The 25,204-nt window shown below is 45.4% G+C and overlaps 1 long non-coding RNA gene across 2 annotated transcripts in view; it reads right to left on the bottom strand.

The window, feature by feature from the left end:
- Nucleotides 1-25,204, bottom strand: part of LOC144753675 (uncharacterized) — a 528,323-nt gene that overhangs the window by 38,612 nt on the left and 464,507 nt on the right. Inside the window, exon 4 of one of the 2 annotated variants that reach the window (XR_013594473.1) lies at nt 1,662-2,698. The exons of the other annotated variant lie outside the window; for it this stretch is intronic. This is a non-coding gene — a long non-coding RNA (uncharacterized LOC144753675). Of the gene's footprint in view, nt 1-1,661; nt 2,699-25,204 lie in introns of those variants that run through there. 2 annotated transcript variants of the gene reach the window in all.

Below are 25,204 nucleotides of genomic sequence, written 5' to 3'. Positions count from 1 at the left end.
CTGCTTTAGTGAGTTTGTTGGAGACGTAAATTGGTGTCTTTTGATAAAGGGCTTTGTGAGTAATGCAGGCAATTTTATACACGGATCTGCCTTCAATGGGAAGCCATTTGAGGTCCTTGAGGGCAGGTGAGATGTGTTCAGAACGCTTACAGCCAGTTGGTAGCCTGGCCGCTAAGTGGAGGACAGATTTGAGGGGGGCAAGGTGAACTTTGGGGGTTCTGGAGAGTAAAGTGTTTACGTAGTCAATCTTTGAAAGGACTAGAGATTGGATAACCAATTTCTCACACCTGGCTGCCAAAGCTTGAAACAACCTTCCCCTGCACCTCAGGATTGCCCCACCACTCCAGCAATTCAGGAAAGGACTCAAGACCTGGCTGTTTGAATGAACAATTAAACAAAGCAGCTACCAACACCAGCGCCTCAAGACCCTCACGGGTGATCCTTGATGGATTTGACCATCTCCAATGGTAAGGTCGAATTTTGCATTACAATTTTGAAAATACCACTTTTAGTAAGTTGGCATTTTTTTGTCCTTAGCCCGTTTGCGTCTTTAGCCTGACTTGGGTCACATGGCGGGGTGTAGTTGGAAGTTAGACTTTGGGATTTCCTCCCTGACAGTCCTACAATAGAGGGATTAAGTGTGTGCTTGAATGGGCCACCTATTGATAGGATGAGGGGGCAGAGCTGAGCTCAGCCCCACTTACACCTAAATATCCTGTGCACTACCTTCACACAAAGGGCCTAACTAACCTGTACTGTCACTTCAGTCAGCTTGGAGTCGTGGCTGGAAGTACCATACAATTCAAAGCCACTTTCTAGATGCTTCTCCTACCTTCCAGAATCAAGGCATCAGGGTATTAAAGGAGGGCCTCGGTCAACAACTCTTCAGTACACTTCTGGTCCTGTGAATACCCTGCAAGAAAAAAGGACTGATGTGTTGCTACAAGTATTGCTACTTTGCTGGAGTGCTGCTCTAAAAGAAGTTCTGTCCTGCTGCCCTCTTGCCTGAGGAAGGAGAGCTGGTCATGCAACTTCACCTTGAACCCAGGACCCCGAAGTGACTCAAAGGGCTGGTCTGCTGGCCTCCCGACCTGAGCCTCCGGAAACAAAGGCTCCCCAACCTGCTCCTGGAATCAGCTTCAGCAAATTCCTGATCCCCAAAAGGCGTCTCTCAAGCCCTAGATCCTTGGTATAGCTCACGGACTCTTAAAATCAAGATTTGGGGCACTTCGAGACCGCGAACGGGCCAGTTCGCACCGGAACCGCTCCGCTGGCTCCGAAAATAAGCGTGAGCCGCTGCCAGCCTATCTTGTCCTACAGAAAGCATCGATTGGCTATGGAGGACTGCAAACGCAAAGCTCCAGCCCACTCGTTCTACGACGGCCAGCATGCCCTCCAAACCACACCGACCGCCACCTCTAATACCCCCGATCAGCTTCAATGCAAACTATACTCTTGGAACAAAACTTGAGAAGATACACCTTCAGCGGGACTAATCTGGGACTGTATGCAATCTGCCCTCCACTGTGATCGGCCTGAACATTTGAATTAGACCCGGTCCAGCGCGACCATGGAGCCTCAGTTGGTGCTTTCTGCTTTTAGGCACCATTTTATAGTTTATTGTTTAAAAAAAACATAAATCTGTTTTTTGTTGTTTTGGTCTTTTTTTATTTAATGAATTCAGATCTATTTTTCTAACCTGGTAGGGTATCTATTTGTGCGGTGTTTTCACCATTTCACTGTTTGAAGTGTTGCATAAATACTTTACACATTGCCTCTAAGTTACGCCTGACTGCTGTATACCAGGGTGTTGAGCACAGGTTAATTGGGGGTTGGCTTGTGTCTTACCCTAACAACAAGGACCCCAGTCAACCAGTAACCCAATTTCTAAAACATAAATGGGTCCATATTGTAAATTCATACACTTTTCCCCCCAGATTTCTTTATAAATAAACCATAGTCAACCAGTAACCCAATTTCTAACATTGGTGATCAGCGGTGAGGATAGGACTTGTGTTTGTGCAGTGCCATACAGTTATTTGGTGTACACTGCCATCTCATAGCCATGACCAATTTGAGTTTTAAATTCTCCTTGATTGGCCTTTTTGTTTATAAATTCATTCCTACTCTACCAGACAGTTGTGCATGTGACCCGCCTCTAAAGATGGAGTTTGAGCTGGTAAAGCTGGAGAACTAAACTGTGGCACAGCTCAAGGAGATTTGCAAGGAGAGGAGCTGTTCGCTATAAAGAGCACCAAAGGCAGATTTCCAGAAGGCATTGAGGGCATGGGCAGAGGCCCACCAAACACTAGATGAAGAGGAGGGAGAGGATGATGAGGAAGGATTAGAGCAGAACTTGTAGGAAGGTTTTGGAATGCAGCCTGTAGAAGAAGGGGTAACCTACAACCTACTTCCAGGATTGGAAATCCCTTCCCGTGCAGGGAAAAGTGTATCTTCCAGGGGTCTGACCCCAGGGGAGTTGGAGGACAGAAGGGAGGAAAGGAAGCTCAAGATAGAGCTGACCAAATTGAAGCTGGGAAAGGAGGGGTAGTGGGCTGAGGCTAAGAGGGCCCTGAAATTTCTTTTTCCACAAAGCATATATTGTATTCGATTGGTCTAGACAAACAAAAGAAAAGAGGTCGACGCGTTTCAAATCCCTGTAAGTAGAGGGATTCTCTTCAGGACCATACAACTGAATCTGTAAGACATAAAATCAATGACATCTTGTCAGTCATCTAAATGAAAAAGAAATTTCTGATGGTCTTATGCATGAATAAAAAGCAATCAGTTCGTACCTTCATTGAATGTAATAGGTTCACCTGTCAATTGAAAGAGAATCGCTACAGGGCCTATAATCTAAAATAATCCTCTCCCTGCCCTCTCCCTCACAATCCAATTTTTGTTGTCTGTTGTCATATTAGTCTTTGAGTGTTATGTGTTAAATGTGTAGTACCTCCTTTGTTCACCTTATGGGATTTTTCTGCCCCATTCTGTTCTCCCAAAAAAATTCTCCTAACTAAAGGCCTGTCACTTTCCCCTGTTCTATTCACAATGAATGCATTTTTGATTGAAGCTATGATTTTCTATACTGTTGTTTCCATCAAAAATATTTTTAAACATTAAAAAAGAGGAATCAAATAAAAATAAAAATTATTGAACTTTGAAAACCAAACAACCCGACTGAAAGAGTGGTCTGTGGATATAGGCGATTTGTAGCCCATAACCTTTGAAAATAATGTTCCAGTGATTGCACAGTACTGGCGACTCGTTTGTTTATTGCTCCTGGAACTAGAGGCAGAGGATCAGACCAGGGATGCCTCCATGAAGGCAATCCTCATTGCTAAGTTTGGGCTGACCCCTGAGATGTACTGTCAAAGAGGTTCAGGGACAGCCACAAGCTCCTAAATCAGTCCTGGGTGGATTTCTGAAGGGCTGGGCGAGGGGCAGCAAGGTGTGGGATTTTACTGGGTAGTACAACCTAATTTTGAGGAAGCACATGTTCAGCATTTGTTTTATAGAGCTGCACCAACACCTAGTGGATAGCAGGTTTACTGACTTCATGATTCTTCCTTAGGAGGCAGACCTATGCATCAGCACCAGAGTGTCTATGAAGGCATTTGGTGTGTGGACTCCCAAATGGGTGGTCATAATTCCCAATAGCAGAAAGAGAGGGAGATAAAAAGAAAACCAAGGAGTTCTCTCAAGGCCCACAAAACAGTTCACAGGGGAAAGGATCCCAATCCCAATCCCAATTTGGCTACCAGAAGAACGGCTTCACAGATCATTTAACTGGAAAGTTTGTCCTGAAGAGCTATAAGTATGAGCATAGTGATACCCAATACATTTCACCAGGTTGTGGTAGCAGACAACCGGGAGAGCCACTAGAGCCACTATCCTGCCACTCTTGCTCCTGTTAAGGGGTGTTCGGATGGGGGAAGGGGGGCGTTGGGGGATGTAAGGTCTTCTGATAGAAGTTACTGTGAGCGGGGACGGGAGGGAACATGGCGGCCAGCTGGTTTGCCGGTCGCGGGTCGTCTGCCCTCAAGCCTCGGCTATGCGGTCTTGATGCTGTTTTGACGCTGTAATCCCAGAATTTTCCCTAAACAGTTTGTGCCTACCAGTTTTGTCGATCTGCTGCCTTTGTCCTCTGTCCTCCCCTGAGGCTCTGTTTTGTGTATGCCGCAAGCGCAGTGTTTAGAGCCACGTTGGGACCGTGTTGAGCCTCTCGGGCTGCCGCTGGAGCTCCTGTGCTGCTCCTGTTTTGATGTTAGTGATTCCGGGTGACTCTTGGTGATTCCGGAGCGAGGGGAGCCGAGGCGGTAGTGCGGTCAGCAGGACGGTACCTCTTGTTCACCACGACCTAGGCGCTGTGCAGTGGAGACGGCACGAGGTTGGAGACGCTGCTTCTGTGCGATGCAGTGAGGGGCGGGGGTTATCCATTGAATCCTTAGGTTGGTGAGCTCCTGGATGTGTGGCGATTACATACATCCATTGTTTATGGCAGCGAGGGCACTTGCTGAGTGCCGGCATGCCCGGTGCCTACCTTATGTTCAGCTGTTCAATTCCTGCTTGAGCTATTGTAGAAGCAGCAAATGTGGTGTATTTCACCCAGAAACAAAGCTCCTCATTACTAACGTCAGCGCCATTTGCAGCTGGATTTAGGCACTAAGTTTGGGTCTAGAGTTGTCCCAGAAGAAAGTCATCTAGCAGTGAGCCTGGCGACACGTTGTGATAAATCATTTTAACTAAGGAATTTAAGTTATCTCAGTTAAGGAATGAGACCGCCCCTTGCTCTATGGAGTTAGCCACACAGCAATCTGGTCAGCTTGAAAAAAGAGGGGATCAGCCTATTGAGGGGGGCCTGTTAAAACCAAATAAATCAGAGGTTCCTCTAGGCAATAGGTATAAATTAAGATTACGAGCCCTTGTAGGAGGAGAGACTTTTGCACAACATCCTGAACAATTGCTCCAAGTCGTAGATACGTCAGTAACAAATCATAAACATAGGAAATTGCTTAATAAATCTGGGAAATCTACTCCTGGGAAGTCAGAAGAAAAATTAAGTCCCTATTAAAGTGACTAAAGTGCCTCCCTCACTCATGGCTAATCCTCAGGGTGTTGGAAGAACCGTCAAACAGGTTGCGTCAAGTGAATCTCAGGAGTTAAATATTGACATTCCTCTCTCTAATCAATTCACTCCATTAAGCAAGACCACAATTACCTCTATGGCAGGGAGTGGCAGCCAAGCTGAATCAGATGAGCCATGCAATACGTCCCCAATCCCAGTAGCACAAAGTCCGGATACATTACATGGGATGTTAAGGCAGTTATCGGTAGAGATTGGGGGTTTGTTTCTCCACTTCTGAAACCAATCAGAAGAAAATTCAAGATACCTGTACCAGCCTAGAGGAAATCTGTCGGCACTGACGCACCGGATGGAAGCCCTTGAGAATAAAGTGGGGGACCTGGGCATAGAGGTTAATGGTAACACCCAAGAAGTGCTCAGATTGAAAGATAAAGAGCGAGATTTAACAGAAAGGCTGGAGAGTCTTGAAAATATTTCAAGAAGAAACATTAGGATCTTAGGTCTGAAAGAAGGATTGGAAGGTGATAATTTAAAAGCCTATGTTATTGACATTTAAGTTATAGCCTTCTTTCAGATCGCTGCAGCCCATGTTTGGGAAACTGAGATCCAGAGAATCCACAGGGACCCTTTTAAATTGAATCCTGCTTGGAAAAAACGCGGCATCTCGAATTCCTAAGCAGGTTTAAAGGTTAAAGGAAGACAGCGTCTCATTCTGCAGTACTTTAAAAGCAGCTCAGCTAGGAACCTTTTGATACAGGAGACCCATCTTTTACAATCGGAGTCTAAGGCATTATTTGGAAAAATAAGGTGGGTCGACAAGGTCATAGCCACAGACCAGCAATGCTGCTTAAAAGGGGTTGCAGTCATACTTAAAGTGAATTCGGGAGTCGAGCTAATTAAGTCTAGGGTTGATGATAAAGGGCGCTGGGTTATTGTGGAAATCAAGTGTCAGGAATCTAAATATACACTTGTTAGTTATTAAGGCCTGGTGAGGATGATATAACTCCTCTAAATAATCTCTATGTTGCCCTGGCTGACTACGAGTCTCCTTTGATTTTGGGAGGAGATTTTAATGTGCTTTTAAATAACCAACTTGATAGGTCCTCCCCTAGAACACAGACGTTCCAGGTGTTGAAGCTCATCTCTTGACCATATTAAAAACGTTAATCTCTGTGAAGTATGGCGGAAAAAAAATGGGAGAGTAGGGAATACTCTTTCTATAGCAAAAAGAATTCCCATAATTCTAGAATGGATTATATATATTCATGGAACTCCCAGATCTGGAAAAAGTCAGCTCAATGGAATACCTGCCCATACACTTATCTGACCATGGTGCCATTGCTTTTAATCTAGAACTACCCCTAGCACTCATCCAGAGGAGGTGGACTTTAAATAGGAGATTTCTTCTGCAATCCTCAATTCCTGTTTTTTTAAAATTGGAAACATCCAACTTCTTTCGGGATTAACTGGGGTCAGTCCCCTTGCACGTGGTTTGAGATACTTTCAAGGCCTGGCTGAGAGGGATACTAAAAGGGGCGATAGGGCCAAGAGGAAAGATATTGCTGATTTAGAACTACAGATAGCAGGGGCAGAAGCAGATTTAAAGATGAATGGGTCCCTCGGCACGGATAACAATACCCTAATAAAGAGAGTTGAGGAGTTGCAGTTGGAGTTTAGACTGAAGTCTAAAGAGATCTTACTCCAAAAATGGGAGGCAAGTAAAATGAGAGATTTCGAGCACTGCAGAACTGTGGCAAACTTCTTGCCATGAAGAGTAGTGTTGATAGATCTAATAACTGTATTATCAAGATTAAAGTAGGCGCACAAACAGTGGAAGATAAAGAGAATATAGAACATGCTTTTGCGCATTTGTTTCAGGAGTTATTTCAAGAAGATCTCCCAGTGGAGGAGGAACATATAGATGGGTGGCTCAAAGGGAAACAGCTCCCAATACTAACCGAAGACAGTCAGGGAAGCCTCACCCTAGAAATAACAGGGAGCAAGATATTAACAGTATTAGATTCAGCCAAGAAAGGGAAAGCGGCAGGTCCTGACGCAATCCCGATTGAGGTTTGAGTCTATTGTGAGGGGGTAGGTGATCCCTGTCTGGATGAAAATGTACAATGAAATCTTGGAAGGTTCATCTCCCCTGTCTGACTCTTGGAATGATGCAGTTATTGCGTTGATTCTAAAGCCCGGCAAGGATCCAACTCAGTGCCAGTCATATCGGCCGATTTAGTTACTAAATGCGGACTATAAGGTCTTTGCTGGAATCTTGAATAATCGGCTTTGTAAGATCACTGGGCCAGTAATCAATGAGGATCAAAAAGGTTTCTTCCCGGGACGGCAGATGTTGGATCTGGTACATACTTTAATTGGGGCAGTCAATTTGGCTTCATCACAGGGTCTTTCTCTTTCAATCATTACCATCGACGCAGCCAAAACTTTTGATCATGTGAACTGGAACTTCCTGGATAGGACCTTGAAGATCTTTGGCTTAGTCAACAGTTTTAGAGAGGTTCTTAAGAAGATACACAAATCCCCCCGGGCGCGGATTTTGGTTAACGGTCGCCTTTCTCCTGTTGTCCAAATAGGGCGCAGTACTAGGCAGGGTTGTCTGTTGTCCCCCATTTTGTTTGATTTCTACATGGAACCATTAGCCCAGAGTCTAAGACTAAATAAGAAGTATGCTTCTTTTCAAATAAATGGGTTTGTGAGGAAATTATCTCTATATGATGATGAGTTAATCTGATTATCCTCGAACGTTAACTTTACCCTCCTGGAGCTTCTTGGGGAAGCTCCAATTTTTGGGAAATTGTTGGGCTATGAAATAAATAATGACAAAACTGAGATTATGACATGGAATATCATAGATCAGGAGGAGATCTTTGCTAGGGAGCTCAGATACTTGGGAATCATAATAACGCAGGACCTTACTCAAATCCCTAAAGTTAACCTAGTTAGAGTTTCAAAAGAGGTTGATCTTTTATTAAAAAGATGGCAGAACATCCCACTTTCCCATTACGGTCGGGTTAACTTGATCAAGATGTGTGTCCTTCCGAAATATACCTATCTGTTTAATAATATTCCCCTAGAGTTCGCAAGAGCTGATATTCTTAAAATTCAGGATAAGATATCCTCTTTTATCTGGGCAGACCAAGGGATCAGACTGTCCTGGAAAAAACTTAGGTGCAGATTATTACGAGGGGGACATGAGCCTACCAGATCTTCAATTGTATTGTTGGGCCTACCAATTAAAAGATTGTAGGATGCTGCTGCTCACTCCAGACAATTCATTGATAGGCGGCATATTTAAAGCCATGCTGGTGGGCACAGTGGAGCAAGGATTCATGTATAAATTCGGCTCTCCTACATTTTTTTTTAAAGTCTGTCTGAAGACGCTGCGTATGGCGGCCAAGATATGGTCAGACTGTTGAGATTGCCTAGGACTTTCTTACTACAGTGAATTAGCCCCAGTGTCGGATTCTCCTAGGACACCGGAGTGTCTTTCGGACGCTCTAGCTCATTCGGACGCTCTAGCTCATCCATTAAAAGAGGATGGAGTCTCACACTGGAAGGATCTTGTAGCAGGTAATGAAGGTCATTCTTGGGATTTTTGGGCTCAAATTACGAGCTGAGCTCTGTCTAGACTTAAGTTGTTTCAACTTTCGTCTTGGTGCAAGTGCCAACATTGTCCCCTAATGGTAGATTATTACATGGAAAATGAGCTACACGATTTGGCCCCAAGGAAGAAAGAAGTGGCTCAATGGTATAGTCACCTTCTGGAAGCAGCAGACAGAAAAATGGAACAGCCAGGCCGGGTCTGGGAGAAATACTTGCCAAGGGATGAGCTGAAGGATTTATGGCAAGTATCTCTAGAAATTCTTTACCCACTGGTTAAATCTGCTGCACTGAGAAGAAACCATTTTTTTCCCACACTTTATAGGATTTACTGGTCACCTCCTAAGATATCCAGAATAAAGGGCTGCGGCAAAGCTAGCTATTTGAGATGTGGGTTGCATGGTATATTGGTGTTTTATCTCATCCTGCTGGCCAGGAGAGAGATTTGTAAATTGTGGCGTCGGATGGTACCTCCTAATTGGAATGCTTTGTGGAACTCAGTAAGATATTTTAGAGCTTTAGATCAGAGGGAAAATGCACATAAAGAAAGGTCAGATATGGGGATGTTTTGGAACTTGCTGGATGACCCATCAACTGGATGAGCCATGTTGGATTATGGGTCAGGGTATGTTGCAATGATTAAAACCTCTGGTCAGCTCAGGTTGTGTGTTACAGGTATTTCCTGTAAAGAACATAGGCTGAGAGTGGAACCATCAAGTTGTATGCATCAGAGGTGGAACAGGTCGAATGGTCGCTATAGCTACGGAGGTCATAGGAGGAAATAAAAGTAAGTTACTGTGAGCCCTGCTATGCCCATGTACTATTACACCAAATTGTTTAATCAATAATCTCTCACTTTTTCTGTTCCTTCAGGTTTGCGCTGGGAAACCCTTGTTGGTTATAAAATTATAAAATTATTTTAACTTAACTGTCTGTTGGGGAATGACTTAGAGTACACTACCTGGAAGGAAGTGGAGCTCAGGTCACACCTGAAAACGTTAGGGTTGCCGGAGTGGATCTGTGCGACCACCAGGTCCATGGCTGCCCAGGAGGGGAGTCAAGAACGTCTGGAGCCTGGTAGAATGGCCTAGACAGCTGCCAGGAAAAGCCCCTGAGTGTCCCCCAGCACAGGTGGATAAGATGCTGGAAGAGGCAAACTCGCAGCCTACTGTGGAGGGCATTGCATTCCTTGGTACCGTGTCTGATCTTGCTGGATAACCATTACAAATTAATGGGGAAACACAATCATAGTCAAAGGACCTGGGTACAGTATTATATGAAAAACAATTGGTCCTAGACTGATTTGGGAAAAAACTCAAAGTGAGGGAAATTAATATTATGGGGGTTGCCTGGTTAATCAACCGATAGTAAACAATACTAATAAATCACAAATTATTTGACAAGTTTGCACCCTGAATTCATTCCTGACTATTTGACTATTCATGAATATTTGACTAATTCGCACCCTGAACTAATTTTCTCCGGTTTATATTACTTGTAGGGGAGGATGGATGGGTTGCATGTGAATCCAGTAAACCCTTCAAGCTGCAAAACTACTCCTACTGGTAAGTAATCAATTTGTTTTGCAGCGTGAATCCTTTTCTGGATTCACATGCGGTGCATTTGATTACATAGCGGTTTCTCCATTTTTCTGGAGGCTGTGGTTAAAGGAAGATCTTGCGAACGGGTGTTGAAGTGCCTTTTGTCCTATTTGTGCGTCTTTATTTTTATGACCACAAAGTAATGTTTGGTGAAAGTGTGTGGGGAGGCCCATGTTGCTGCCGCACATATAGTGTCCAGAGGCACATTTGCCATGAATGCAATAGTTGCTCACTTCTTCCGAGTTGAGTGAGCGCTTGGTCGTACACCTAGGCTTTTACCTGCGGTGGCATAGCATGGTTGGATGGTTTGGACGATCCATCGTGAAATTGTTGCCTGTGTGACAGGAGCCCCTGTGTTTGTGTGTGAGTAGTCAACTAACAGCTGTTTGCTCCTGCAAACTTGTTCTGTTTTCTGTAGATACTACAGCAGCGCTCCAGGGTATTGAGGCTCCTTTCTCCTTTTGTTTGTGGGTCCTGAGGAAGTCTTGTAGGAGAATGCTTTTATTCAATTGATACTTGGATACAACCTTTGGTAAGAATTGTGGATTAGTTCTTAGATAACTTTTTCCTTATGGATTTGCATATATGGTTCTTGTATATTTAGCACTTGTTCACTTACTCTCCTTAAAGAAGTAATGGCAATTAGCAAAGCTGTCTTTAAAGTGATGTGTTTGAGGTCTTCCTTATGTATGGGCTCAAAGGGTTCTGTCATAAGTTGTGTGAGAACTGTATTTAGACTCCACATGGAGGCTGGGGCTTATTCTCGGTGGAACAATTCTTTTAGGTCCGTCTAGGGATCCTCTTATGAGAGATCTTGTAAAGAAGCTTTTGCATGACTTTCCTCTGTTGCAAGCTATGATGGCCGCGAAATGAACTTTTAGGCTTGAGTAGTTGATGTGACTGTCTAGGAGGTGAGTTAGATATATGATTACAGTTTCTTGTTTGTTGAATATGCTCCTCCGGTTGATTTCTGTGCACCAAGTGGTGTATCGTTTTCATTTTGCAGCATAGCATTGCCTTATTTGTTTCCTTGCCTCCTTTGGAGTTTCCATTGTTTGCTGAGACAAATTTAGGTGGCCAAACTTGTATTCAGGTGCCAGACTGCTAGGCGTAATATAGCCGGCTTCGGGTAGAAGATTTGCCCCTGTTGCATTGTTAGTAGGTCGCTCGCTCTGATTTTATCGGTCCCTTGGACAGTTCTAGCAGACTTTAGTACGATGTTTGTCTGGTCCATTGTGGCCATGAGAATTAGGTTTGTTCCTGGTTGACTTGGTTTTTCTAGAACTCTCTCGATTAGAGGTATTGGTGGTAAGGCGTATGCAAATGTCTTTGACCAATCGAATGACAGGGCATTCCCCTTTGATAGGTGGTGAGGGAAGCAAAGAACTCGCATTTCTTGTTCTGTATTGTAGCAAACAAGTCTATCTTTGGGGTCCCCCATTTATTAAAGATGTACTCTATTATCTCTAGCTTCAATTCCCACTCGTCGGAGCATTTGTTCTGCCTGCTCAGCTGATCTGCTGTTGTGTTGTACATTACCGGTAGGTGTACTGATTGATCCTCTGAGAAATTGCCCATTGCCAGATCTGTTGTGCAGGCTTTCTTAGAGGAAATGATTTTGTATCTCCTTGTTTGTTGAGGTTAAACATTGTGGTTGTATTGTCTGTCTGAATCAAGACAGTCTTCTTGCGAATGTGTTTCTGGAATGCCTTCAGCGCTAGGAATACTGTTTTCATTTCCAGGTAATTGATGTGTTTTATTGAGTTGAGGTCGTTCCATTGGCCTCATATCTTTAGCTGTTTGTATTGTGCTCCCCAGCCGTTGAGGGATGCATCTGTTGTGATTGTCGCAGTAGGAGTTGGGTTTTTGAAGGGTCTGCCCTGTGTTATGTTCCTGATGACCAACATTGTATTTCTGCTTGTAGTCTGTGTGTAACAACCACTGGATCCTCCCAACTCCATGTGGCCTGTGAGCAGTTGTTGGCAAGCCATTCCTGGAAGGGGCGCATATTTAGACGGGCATGAGGAATGAGTGGGATGCATGACGCCATCATGACCATGAGTTTCATGACTCCCCTCACTGTCAGAGATTGACCCCTCGGGTAGAGGAAAGTTTCTTGTTTGATGGCTTGTATCCTCATTTGTGTAGGATAAGCAAGTGCGAGTTTCGAGTAGAGTCTTGTTTTTTCCTTTTCTGGGCTTGTAGAGGATTTCTTGTGATTTATTGAGAAACCTAATCCTTGGAGCGTGTGAATTGTCTTTTGGACATAGCTGAGACATTTGTGTCTTATGTTTACCCTTATAAACCCAAAATAGTCTCTGGGACCTGGGTAGAAGACAGTATGTGGCAACAGTGGGCCCAGAAAGCAATCTTACAAAACACAAAATTCCAACAAATCCAAACATAAATGAGGACAGAACATATTTGTTGTATGCAGTGTTTTATTCACACTGAGAATTGATCTATTATTGATAATGTTTATACATTTTAACATATGCAAAGAAAAGGGGGAATGTTATTGTAGTTTAGTGAGGGGAGGGGAGTGACTGCTGAATTAGGTATGTATCAACACATTATATCATTTGAAAGGACACGTGGCTCCAATATTGAGCCTATGATTCACAATTTAGCAGAACAATCCATAGCCATGGTTTCATACAGTAACACAGTATTGAATATCTGTTAAAACACGGTTTATAATATCTCAGAAGGTGCGTTTACGTTAGCATCTTTACACATTTTATTAAAACCCTAAGGTTGTTCTTTTTTCACTAACAGTTCTTGCCGAGTCACAACTGCTGAGCATTGAGCGTCTGCACGCTTCCTGCTGACAGGTGCCAGTGACGGCTTTATCTAAATAGCAGCTTTAATTCCTCCGGATTCGTCCATCTTGCACGGAGATTTCCCCAGCAAGGCATCAGAGAGTCATTCCTGCTCCGCTTGGCCCGTCTATATGCTTTTGCCCGCATTTGAGGCTTACTTTTAAATAATACCTGGTCCCTGTTTTTTGCCTTTAATTTATCTTAGGCGATCACAATCCCAGAGTTACTCTGGCCTGCACTGTAAAGCCCAGGTATTTGCCATTGTACTTTGACACTCGTGTCTACACGATCTAATTATTGTCACGTTTCTTAAACTAGATCTGCATTATATCCATAGATTGACCTGGATACAGTGTCTCTCTGGCTGATTTGTACAACAGTCCAGGTATTGCGATCTGTATATTTTTTGTCTTTTCTCTAGCGCAGTACTTTTACATGTTTAGTTATCTATGAGGTGCTTTCACTCCGTAACCTGAGTAGCATTTTTTCCTTCCTTAATCTTCAGATATCATTTACCAAGTCCTTCAAAGCCGACTATTCCGGCCTGACTCAGCCTCTGATCAATTTTAGACAGAGTAAGTGACCAGTTCATGGTCCCCTTTTTACTGCATGCGAACCTCGTATTTACATAAGTTGTTTGTGCACCTTTAAAATGTAAATATATATATTATTTTAGGTGCTGTTCATCGCGCTCACATTTTTGGAGCCCATGCGTCCATCATTGTTCACAGCCTCTTCTCCGAGGACACTTTTGGTAATTATTGCCCTATGAATTTATTCCATTGATATGTAAACTTCGATTACACAACCATGGTTCTACATTTTTCCATGCTCTTCCCTATATCATCCCTCCCTTTCCCCACTAATCCAGTCCTGATGGAGACCCCGGCGTAAGGGATACAACAACCTACTCTTTCATTGAGGTCAAAACGTCAAATTTTTTTACCATTTAGCCAGGGTAATTAACAGATATTCAATACTGTGTTACTGTCTGAAAACATGGCTATGGTTTAACCTTCTTAGGTAGCTACTGCAGCTAGGCACTTGGTGAAGACACGTCGGGCTGATTTTATTCCGAAAGGGAGCCCCTTGAATGGACAGTGTGTTCCTCTATGCAAGAACCAGAGATATTTTCTGTGGCTTTTGTTCATGGGAATGTGTAGATAGGCAACCTTGAGGTCTATTGTTGCCATGTAATCTGCCCTTTGAATTTTCGGTATTGGAGTGTAGCCATTTTTAAGTGTAGTGTCAAAATGAATTTGGTTATGAACCTTAGGTCCAGGATGGGCCTTAGTGAAAGGTTTTGTTTGGGCACTAGGATATACAGTGTGCCATTTCTGATTTGAAGAACTTTTTAATCTTTGGTGGGTTTGCTGGTGGTGGTTTTGTCAGTTCTATGCAATACCCGTACTTTATCAAGTTTATTATCCAATTGTCCGTTGTGATCGTTTGCCACTGATGCAGGTATTGTGATATCCTGCTTCCCACCATGTATAGGAGTCAGTTGGAACCATTTCCTCTTCCTCTAGAGGGCTGGCCTCTGCCTCTCCCTCGAAAGGACTGTTTTGGCTACTGTTGCCAGTTTTGGTATCCTGCCTGCTGGATTGTCTGTTGGCCATTTCCTTGGCCCTGCTGTTGGTGAAACGTTTGCTGTCCTTGAACAATGTTCCCCTTCCTGTTGGTTTTCTTCCGTTAAAACCTCCTTTTCTGAAGAGACCTCTTTGCTGCAGGGCTCCCATGGCTCTGGCAGTTTCGTAGCTTTCTTTAAATTTGTTGGAGGGTCTCATCTACCTCCTTTCCAAATAGTGTGTCTCCTGTAAATGGGCTATAACGATGGAGGTTAGGACCTCTTGTTTAAAACCAAATATTCTACGCCAGGCATGGCTTCTTAGTGTGGTGCCTGTGCACATTTGTCTACTGGCAGATTCTGCTGCGTCAAGTGCTGATTTTAGGCATGTTTGCTATGTTCTTGCCTTCCTGGACGATAGCCTTGACCCTCTTCTTGTCATATTCAGGGAACTTGTTCACGAGCTCCTCTATGTCATCCCATTGCTAGTATCTGTATCTGTTTAGTAGGGCATTTGAATTTGCAATGTGCCATTGCGTTGCCACTTCTTACTCCATCTTCCTGCCCACCATATCCATCTGTTTGCTTTCCTTCTCTGGAGGTAGTCTACTGTTACAGATGGCATTTGCCCTTCTTGCTGTGGTGATAATAATGGAGTCAGGCACTGTATGTAATGTTATTTGGGATTTCTAAAGCGCACGGCGACTCCGAGGAGTGTCTCGGCCCTGCGAATGGAAGGTAGGGCTAAATAGAACGCGGCAGTAAGCTAGCATGTCAACTATTGAAAAAAAAGAAAGGTTTTCAATAATTTCCTGAAAGGAAGGAGGTCCTGTGTCTGTCTCAGCTCCAAAGGGAGACTGTTCCACATCTTTGCTGCTTGATATTGAAATGACCGACCACCAATTCGGGCAAGGAAAAAATTGGGGACGCAGGCTAAGTGCAGTGTTGCAGATCTCAAAGTACGACGTGGGTAATAGAATTGAACTCTCTTCCTAAGGTCCGAGGCCCCCAGCCCGTGAAGAGACTTAAACGTCAGGTCCATAGACATAAATATGATCCTCTTCCGGATTGGGATCCAATGCAGGGATTTCAAATGACTCAACATACGTGTTCTAGGCCAGAGCATAACAATAGCCCTAGCCACGGAGTTCTGCACTACCTGCAGGCGTGTCAGTAGATAGTCCGGGATTCCCAAGTAAAGACTATTAACGTAGACCAGCCGGGACAGGACCAATGCCTGGACTACAGATTTTCTGTGCATTGCAGTAAGGAGGGGCAGAAATTGCCTGAGCATTTTCAACAATCCAAAGCAGGAGCCTGCGACCGCTTGTAGTTGGGAGTTCATAGATAGATTGTCATTGATTCTTATTCCCAGGTTCTTAACTGACTTCACCGAGGCTAGGGGAGGAGACATGTCCTGTGGCCACCAATTCCGCCATGCCGTATCTGGGGGGGAGACCAAAAAGGACGATTTCAAACTTGTCGGGGTTACACTTTAGTTGGTGAAGTTGAAACCACGAAAACACTTCTGAGAGGCAGGCCTTTATTGTTTCACCATTTAGATCTGACTTTCTGTCACATGTGAAGAGCAATTGAGTATCGTTCGCGGACAAAACGAATTTAGCTCCATAAGCTTCAGCCAGATCTGCTAGGGGGGGACATATAAAGGTTAAACAGTGTGGGACTAAGAATAGATCCCTGCGGGACCCCCACCTTAAGTGATGGAATAGATGCTAAAAAGGGGGGGACCAGACTATTTGCTGCAGATTTTCTAGGAACGAAGTAAACCACTGAAGTACCGTATTCCAATAACCGCACTCCAACAGTCTTCTTAGGAGCTGTTCATGGGGTACGGTATCGAAGGCCGCAGAGAGATCTCACAAAATCTATGCGGCCTTCCCTCCCTGATCTAGAGTCTCCTTGATGACTTCAGAGACTGTTCCCTCCCTGATCTAGAGTCTCCTTGATGACTTCAGAGACTGTATTCCCTTGTATATGCTTGGGTCCTGGGAAGAGGGTTGGTATTTTTTTTCAACCCTTGGTGTTACCCACTTACTTGAGGCAGGTTCCTTTAAGTCTTCTTTGCCCTGATCCAGGATGCTTGGTAGCATTGGCAGGTATTGCGTGCACCTTGTTGACTGGAGCCAATGTTTCTATGAGGAAGCATGTGTCTCCCTTTTCTTCCTCGAGGATGACCCCAAAAGCGTCAGCTACTCTCTTCACTAAGCAGTTGTAGAAGGTTATGTCATCTGGGGGAGAAGCCTTCAAGGGGTAACAGCATATGTCCTCTTCTGGGCTTTCTATGTCGAGGTCGTTCCATTGGACCTCGAAAGTTTCAGAGGCTTCCTCTTCCTCTGGTGCGCCGATGTTCTCCTCTTGGTCGTCACCGCGTGGTTCGGGAGTTGGAGGTGACTGGCGGATCTCCTCTTCTTTTCCTTTGGCATCTTCCATCCCCTCAGCATCGACTTTGTCTGTGTTGGCGTTGGGAATCGTTGGGATACAGAATTCCTTGAATGAAGACTTTAACTCCTTCTTCTGAAGTGCTGCCATTTCGGCTTTGAGCAGTCTCTTTTTCTTTCCGACCTCGAGTGCTTTCTCTGTGTCAGAGACCGGAGACTTTCTCTTTTTGGTCGCATCTGTCTTTGCGGGTGGGGTCCCCCCCTTTGGGGGCTCGTGTTCAACCCTCGCTTTCGGTGCCTTGAGCGATCTTACCTCGTTGGCGTCCCTAGGTAGGGATCCGTGGGGTTCTTTGGATCGCGGCTGGCCTTCGATCGCCTTTTTCTTTTTGTTGGGGGTGCCTTTGGCTGTGCCTTATTATCGTGGCCCTTCCATTCCGACGGATGTTTATGGTGTTTTACCTCATCCGTCTTCTTTTCTGTGTCCTTCACCATCTTTTTGAGGACATGTGTCTTTTCTGACTCTTCCTCCAGAATTTCGATACCCCATCCTTCATGCATAGATTCTGCTGGAGCTCCTTGGTCCTCATCGTCGCTGGAGAGGCCCAAGTCCTTCAGGGAAGTCTTCTTCTGTGCTTGAGACATTGTTGCGTAGTGGGCCTCTCTCTGCATGTCCTGAGTGTTTTTGGAAGTAACACCACGCAGGCCTTGCAGTCCTTGTAGTTGTTGGATAGGCAGAGTTTGCAAATGTCGTGTGGATCGCGTTGTGCAATTTATGGTGGCACTAGGGGGCAAAATTTGAAAGGGGTATTTTCCATGGCCACTTCCTCGCCATTTGTCGAACCTTCAGGCTTTCAGTCTTGGTGATGTTGTCCCGGGTGGAAATTGTATTCTCTGGCTGTGAGATTGGTGTCTGATTCTTCTATTTTATTCAAAAACTCAAGTTCTTTTCAGGGATGTTCTCCAAATCTTTGGAGTGTCTCCTCTTGCTTACAGACCCAAAAGGTGAAAAACAGAATCTGAAGATGGCTACCACGCACAACAACTTCCAGGGCGCCGCCTGACATCACGCAGGGGACGTACCTGGCACCAAATGGTGGTCGACGACGTGCAGAAGAAGGAACGAAAAACTAAACAAAACCACAAAAACAAAGACTATTTCAGACCCAACCACTAGATGACGGAATAATGCACAGCATGTGAATCCAGAAAAGGATTCACGCTGCAAAACTAAGCATAGCAAGAAATGAAAGATAACAGGGAATGAATATGTGCAACAACCTCAAGCGACCAAGGAGGAGGGAGGAGCATGTAAAACTACAGCACTATCTGCGAAGAACAGATGCTTACAGGGTAAGGAACATTTTCCATTTATGGCATGTGTAGCTGTGGATACACATGTTGAGCTTAGACTGTAAAGTAGTATGCCCAAAAGCAGCGGCTTAGTCTGAGGACATTACAGAAGACTGGAAAAGCGTATGTAGGACAGCCTGGCCAACTCTGGCTTGCTCTCATGCCAGGACATCCACACAGTAGTGTCTGGTAAAGGTGTGAGGGGTGGACCAGGTAGCTTCTTTGCATATGTCAGCTAGTGGTAATTACCACTAAGAAAGCCAAAGACTCCTTTCTATCGAGTGGAATGAGGTCTGGGAGAGATGGGCGGGGTTCGGTTATCTTTGGCATAATAAGTCTGTATGCACTTGACCAATAAACGTGCCACACCTGCCTTGGAAAGGAGCATATACTTTGTGTGGCTGGGAATAGGACACAGACAGCTGTTGTGTCTTACAGACAGGTTTTGTCTTGTTGATAGAATACACTAGTGTTCTTTTGATATTGAAAGTGTGTGTGTAGCACTTTCTGCTACAGTCTATGGGTGTAGGAAGAAGACGGTAGCTCGATTGTCTGGGTATGGTGAAAGGTAAAAACTAACTTAGGGAGGATATTTGGATTGGTACTGAGAACTACTCTATCCTGATGTACCTGGAAGAAAGGCTCTTCTAAGATAAGAGCATGCATTTCACTAACTCATCTTAGGGAAGTGATGGCTACCAGAAAAGCCACCTTCCAAGAGAAGAATTGCAGTGGGCAAGAGTGAAGTGGTTCAAAAGAAGGGCTTATGAGTCTAGTGTGGACTATGTTAAGGTTCCAGACAGGAGCATGAGGTGTCCACAGTGTAATGATCCTTTTGAGGCCTTCCATGAACTTAATGACAGGTATTCTCAATAGTGAAACATGTTGCCTATTTTGTAAGTAGGCAGCTACAGCAGCTAGGTGTAAATGGATAGAAGTGTAGGCGAGACCGGACTTCAGTAAGTAAAGGAGGTTAACAAGGAATATCTTCTACAGATGCTGTATTATATTTATAGTATGACAATAGTGCATAGTGCTGGAAGGCTCAGGTTAGTGCCAGTAAGATGAGCATGAGGGATGTCTGTCTCATCCTCCTGACCAGAAGAAGTGGGAGAGACGGACAACCATAGGCAAATATCCATAGTGCACTGCCCATGGACTGTGGGTGTGGTCTATCCGTGGGAACATCCAACATTGAAAGTACGGGAGTAGGACCTGAGGGGGAAGTTCCCATTCATGGACTTGTTGGTGGGACCAGCTTAGCAGATCAGCCAGACCAAGGTCCTCCCCAGGAGTATGTTGAATGAGCAGATATACTCTCTGATGTATTGCCCACTGTCAGATGTTCTGGACTACACTGGACAGCTGTGATAACTATGTGCTCCTTGTTTCTGTAAGTAGAACAGGGCAGTTGTGTTGTCCGTGCATACAGTGGTGTCTTTACTTGGATGAGTGGGTGCCCCGTAGAGCTGAATGGCCAGCAGCTCCAGATAATTGATGTGAAACGTTTGTTGGGCAGGGATCCACAGACCCTGAACAGTGAGATGATTGAGATGTGTCCCCCAACCTGTGAGTGAGGCATCCATGTGAGAAAGTGCCATCTTTCTTGCTTGGTATGCCCCCACTTTTTGCTGAATTGCTGATGTGCTTTGACTGAGTGTGCCCTGGGCTCCTGCCAATCACGTGCCCAGGGCCTTTGTTACTTCCCTAAAAACTGTATTGAAGCTGAAACCCAATTGGCATCGCTGGCCACATCAGCCCCTGGAAAAAGGTACCCTAGGTACCCAGGGCATTGTGACCAGAGAAGACCCCTAAGGTCTGCAGCACTAATTGTGCCACCCTGACACCCACACACTGCCTTTGCAGACCGAGTGCCCGGGTGCAGAACTAAACAGAGAGTCGACATGGCACACATCCCTGTGTGACATGCCCACAAATCCACTGCCTTGGCATACATCTGTCACCCCTCTAGCTGGGTGCCCTATGCCAGTGGTGTGGGCACAGGTGCATGAGCCCTGTGCCCCTAAAATACCCAGGGCCATTCCTGGGCACTGTAAGTGCAGTGATGCCATTAAGAGTATATGGTGCTGGGAGGTTGTCATTATGAACTCCACAGCACCATAAAGGATACACTGAAGACTGACAAGTTTGATATCAAACTTCAGCACATTAAACTCACACTGATGCCAGTGTGGGATTTAATGTAAAATGCACTACAGAGGGCATCTTAGAGATGCCCCCTGAAAACTAACCTACAATCCACGTCTTGTCTGCAAGGCTGCCGCACAGCAGACATGTTGCTTGGCCCCTGGGTGGAGAGCCCCCCAATCTCCTGGGCCTGCAACAATGCACATCCTGGGCGAGGTGCTAGGTCTCCTCCTCCAGGATGGGAAGGGGGAAGCTTCAAAGGCATACCGCCTTTGTGAGCTTCCCCAGACCACTTGCTGTACTCAGCAACTGGCCCCCACCGGTTCTGACCCCCACTCTGGCGGGAAGACTGGCGGGAAACCCTACGTGAGGAAAGGAGGTGTGCCAGCCTGTGCCAACTCCACTCCTCAGGTAGGAGTGGAGAGGTGAAGCACAACTCTGGGCTCCGGCCATCTTGAAGATGGGAAGCCCTGCCCAATCAGAGAAAGGCTACTGACAACCTCCCACAGGAGAGGAGCAGGATAGGGGGTGTTCTCACCCCAGAAGAGGGACCTATTGGTCCCTGCCCTCCCCCTACCTGTAACGCCCCTAAATTTAGTATTTAGGGGCACCCTGAACCTTCCTTCCTCAGATCCCGATTTCGAAACAAGAAAGAAGACCAAGAAGAAGAAGACCTGCTGTGCAGCTGCTAACAGGAGGACAACACCAACTGACTTGGCCCCAGTCCTACAGGCCTGTTGCTCCTTGAACCTGCTCCTGCTAAATCCCGGCGCCTCCTGCGGACAGCAACCTCAAGAACCCCGGAGGACCTGCGTGCCTTGAACCTCTTAGAGACTGGGACTCCCACGAGCAGTGGCTCTGCTCAAACAGCAATACCCCTGGTGCCAGCCAGGAACCGCAAATCCAGCCCACTCTGCACCCGCCGAGCGCGGCGGGTGCTAGAGTGGACAAAGACCATGAGGACGTCCCCCCGGCGATTCAGACCTGGAATCCAGTGCCCAAGGACCCTCCTCGACGACCCAGACGACGCCTGCAGACTCAGAACCAGGGACCCCTCCAACTGCGACCAGCAGAGGGTAAGATTTTCTGACGTCCAAAGACACCCCTGCACCCCGCACCCCCCCGGCCTCCTGTGCCCAATTCCGGGGTGCCTACCTACCCTCATAGATCTCAACTTACCCCTCGAACTGTTGGTCGCTCCTGAAGATCCACCGTCCCCGAGCCTGCAGCCTTTTTTTCCTCTTCAAGATCTCCATTGAATAACATTGAGCGCCCGACGGCTCAAAAGCACCCTGCACCCAGCCGCCCGAGTGCACCTGGCAGTGCAACCTTTGTCCTATCCTACTTCCCCATTTGCCCTGAGCAAGTGACTAGGAGCCCAGCTTCCACAGCCGCGTGGCCTGCTAGCCAGCCGCCACCAACCGAAGGCCCCCTGCCTCTCATTGGTTAACATTGGGCATAACTACCTTTGCACCTGACTGCCCCTGTGCCTCTGAGGGTGTACCAACTGTACCTAGCTGACCCTGAGAGACCCATGAGTCTATGACCAGAACCTTAACTCTTCCAGTTGAGTACTTACCTAAAAGCTGATAACCCACTTTTCTTCTATAGGCGAACATTGACTGGTTTCACTTGGAAATTCTTCCAAGTGTGGAGTTTTGGAACTTTAAAATATTCATCTAAAATCAGCCGAACTACGAATTCCGATTTACCCACCTGTTATCAGGAGAGACCTCAGTGCTGCATCTTTGATCCCAGTACTGATCCTGAAAAGTAATTCTAACCGTACTTACCAGTAACTTGAATTTCCTTCCATAGGATATAATTGCCTGCTTTTTACTGAAAAAGTTTCTAAGTGTCGATTTTTGAAACTTACAAATATTCTCTAAAACTCGTGCCAACAATAAAAACGTAATTACTTGCCTGTGTTAGATAGAGGTCCCATTGGTGAACCTAGGAGTCCAGCACTGGATTACAAAAGTAACGTGAACATACTTTACCTGCAAATTGAATTCCCTTCCATAGGATAACTTTGGTAATTTCAACTGAAAAAGTTTTCAAGTGTCAACTTTTAAAATACAATAATATTCCTCAAAAATCACTACTGTAACCAAAACGCTTTTACTTAACTGTTTACAGCTCATGTGCCGGGACTGAATCTAGGATCCAGTCCTGTGGTTAGAAAAGTAATCTACAAACTAACTATTGCATTTAGTCAGAAATTCCCATTTAGCTCAATGTTGCATTGTGTTTGAAATTGTGTTGCCTATTGCAACAAACTAACTATTGCATTCAAAAAGTCTATTGCCTATTTGAAAAGTATTTAACTAAAGTAACTCATCCTGAGAAAGTATATTTTGATATCTTGTTGGTTCTAAAATAAAACAACTATATCTTTTGATACAAAACCATTGGCCTTGAGTTCAGTTTTTGAGTGTGTGAGTCCATTTGCTGACTGAGTGTGTACAACAAATGGTTTACACTGTCCTCTGATACTGCCTTTCTGCTCGACCAAGCTACCACTTTAGAGAGTAAGGTTATATCGAACTTTAGCCTCTGCCAAACCTCTGGGGACTCTATACACACTGTACCTTACTTTGGCCCAGTGTATATAGAGCCTATATAGAGCCACTTTCCTACAATCCGTGGTTATTGTCTTTTGCGAAACGGGTCCAGGAAGAGCCACCTCTGTAACATGGTTGTTTGTATTACACCACTGTAGAGAGTGATGTGTGTGGCACTAACCTAACACTAGGTCCTCTACATGACCTTCCGCTTGAGACCACTATGCCGCTATACACTCAAGTAACAGGGGGTTGTGGAGCCTGGCATAGGGGACTATAGCTATACAAGAGGCCATCATGCCTAATAAACGCATCACAGTTCTGACTGTCACCTCACAATCTGGCTGAAAAAGAGGAAGCAGCTTTTGGACAGCTTGTACTCTTGCTGGGCTGTGGTAAGTCTTTCCCACTCGCCCATCTAGAAAGCCCCCATGGAAGGGCTGTACTGAAAGGGGCTGGAGATGGGATTTGGTCAGATTGATGGTGAAGCCCAGACTGTACAAAGTGTCAATTGTGGTCTGGTTGAGCGGTAGGCAAAGTTGCTGCATGGCACTCTTGGTCAGCCAGATGTTTAGCTGAGAGAACACTTAGATCTGCTCCACCTGAGATGAGCTGCCACTACAGCTAGACATTTGGTAACAACCCTTAGAGCTGTGGTAACCTCGTAGTGGAGTACATTGAACTGATAATGATGACCCCTTACCACAAACCTTAGGTGTCTTGAATGTGCTGGATGGATGGGTGTGTGGAAGTATGTGTCCTTCATATCTAGGATGGTCATGAAGTTGTCTTTCTGCAATTAATAATATGACGCCCTGTAGAATCACCATGCGTAAGAGCTCCGACAGAACATATTTGTTAGAGGACCGAGATCGAGGATGAGAACGAGTGGGTCATCCTTCTTGGGGATAAGAAAGAACAGGGAATATACACATATACACCCTTTCCGCAGTGTCGAGGCGGAACAGGCACTATGGCCTCCTTGTTCATGGGAGCCTGCACCTCCTAATGAAGAAGTCGCATATGTTCTCCAGTTTATGTTGTCGAGGGGGGATGTTTGGTGGTGTTTGTGTGAGTTCCAGTCAATACCCCTCCTGTATAATATCTAGAATCCAATGGTCGGAGGTGATTTCTGACTAGTAGGGTAGAAAACCCTGCAATCTTCCACAGACACCTGTTATGTACTTTGGGGGTGAGGGTTGCTGGGAGGGAATTGAAGAACATCTCTTTTTTGGGGGCAGTCAGTTGCCATTGTTCCCCTTGTATTCACCCCTGTAGTAACCCTGCAAGGGTGTTTGCTGCGTTGATCTAGGGGAGGTGGAAGAGGTTTCTGGAGCGGATGTCTTGGATGCACCACCACCTCCCGAAGAGAAACTCTGTTTTTCAGGGCACTCATGCATTCGTCGTATCAGTCTTTTTTTTAATCTTTTGGAGCATCTTGTCAACCTGAGGGCCTAAGAGATGCTGCCCATCAAATGGAACATTTAGGAGGTGCTGTTGGACCTCCTGCTTGAACCCCGAGAATTGCAGCCACACATGGTGGCGCTAAAGGATGCTTGTGTTAATGCCATAAGCATCTGTATTCACAGCATCCAAAGCACAGCTGAAATTGGTATAGGAAATAACCTTTCCTTATGCTACAAACTGCTTGCTATTTTTTCTTGCAATCCTTTTCTGATAGATTTTCTACCAAGTACGCCATCTGATCCCAGTGAGCCCGATCATACCGGAAGAGCAAGATGATGAAATTGGCAATTCCCCAATGCATCGCTGAGTGAGCCGCCACTCTTTTGCCTGCAGAATCTATATTTTGCCAGGTCAGGAGGGGGTGCATAGCTAGTGTCTTGTGCATTATCACGTTTCCTGGCTGAATGAACCACCAGAGAGTTAGCGATTACTGGCTGCAAATGTACGGAAGGTGGCTAGGGGAGGCCTTTTCCTTCCTCTCTACTTAAGGGGGTGATAACTATTGCCTTCACTGGTTCCTCAAAAATCTCCTCGTCAGGTTTGAGAACACCTGGAGCATGGAGAAGATTTGAAGGGATT

This window comes from Lissotriton helveticus, chromosome 5_1 (genome assembly GCF_964261635.1).
Source record: "Lissotriton helveticus chromosome 5_1, aLisHel1.1, whole genome shotgun sequence".
NCBI classification, from domain to species: Eukaryota; Metazoa; Chordata; class Amphibia; order Caudata; family Salamandridae; genus Lissotriton; species Lissotriton helveticus.
This window is presented reverse-complemented; position numbering and strand designations above follow the sequence as displayed.